Below are 806 nucleotides of genomic sequence, written 5' to 3'. Positions count from 1 at the left end.
CTGACAAAAGACTCATGCATCAACTTACCACATTATCATAGTCACAAGTTTCATGACAATCTCATTGAGGATGTTGAAGAATTCAACCATCAGCCGTGCCTGTTCCCCCATCTTTCCCATTGCAATGCCAAACGCTATGAAGAAACCAATCACACCTGCAGGCAGATAACACAGTGGGTCAGTCATTGGTCTACAATCAAATATGGCAGTTTCCTCTTTCTGGAAACCCTGATTTAAATCTCCTGGGAGAAACTGATAGCATCCAAAAATATCAATTCAATTAAAGATTTATTTTGTGTCAGGAGCCTGGTGATCAGGGAGGACTATGATGTGTGGTAGGGAAGCATCTGCCCCTTGGGCAAATACTAAAAACATCTGTTCGGTTGGTGGCCCTGAGTGAACATATTTTACCATTCAGACATTACTCAGAGAGGAACCCCCAGTCATTGGCACATGCACAATATGGTAGATGGTCATTATATAGCTACCTCCGCTCCTCCTCATTTAGACCTGCGATCACAGAATCTGGGAGAGGGAAGTCTTCCAACCTCAACTTTTTTTGCACCCTTGAGATGTCATGTGACTAAATGCCGATACCTGCAAAGGAATCTGATGCAAGAAGATGTCTCTTAAGGTGTCCCTCAGTAAACCATGTCCTTTAGGCCACAGCACCATGTCTAATTCTTCCCAGCCGGTGATGGTCATTATTTCTGAGAGGCTCCTGTCACTCAGGGCTACTGTGAATACTGCAGCTGCCCAGTAATTTATTAAGAAAGTATCCTGTGGAGTAAAGCATGCCTAAAATG

At 43.7% G+C, this 806-nt stretch overlaps 1 protein-coding gene across 1 annotated transcript in view; it reads right to left on the bottom strand.

Annotated features, from left to right (window-relative positions):
* SLC1A2 (solute carrier family 1 member 2) overlaps positions 1–806 on the bottom strand; it is a 92,568-nt gene that overhangs the window by 22,292 nt on the left and 69,470 nt on the right. The gene's annotated exons all lie outside the window — the stretch shown is intronic.

The sequence above is a fragment of the Nanorana parkeri genome, unplaced genomic scaffold (assembly GCF_000935625.1).
Source record: "Nanorana parkeri isolate BGI_ZX_2015 unplaced genomic scaffold, ASM93562v1 scaffold285, whole genome shotgun sequence".
NCBI lineage: Eukaryota > Metazoa > Chordata > Amphibia > Anura > Dicroglossidae > Nanorana > Nanorana parkeri.
The sequence above is the reverse complement of the archived record's forward strand: the minus strand, read 5'-3'. Positions and strand labels throughout refer to the sequence as shown.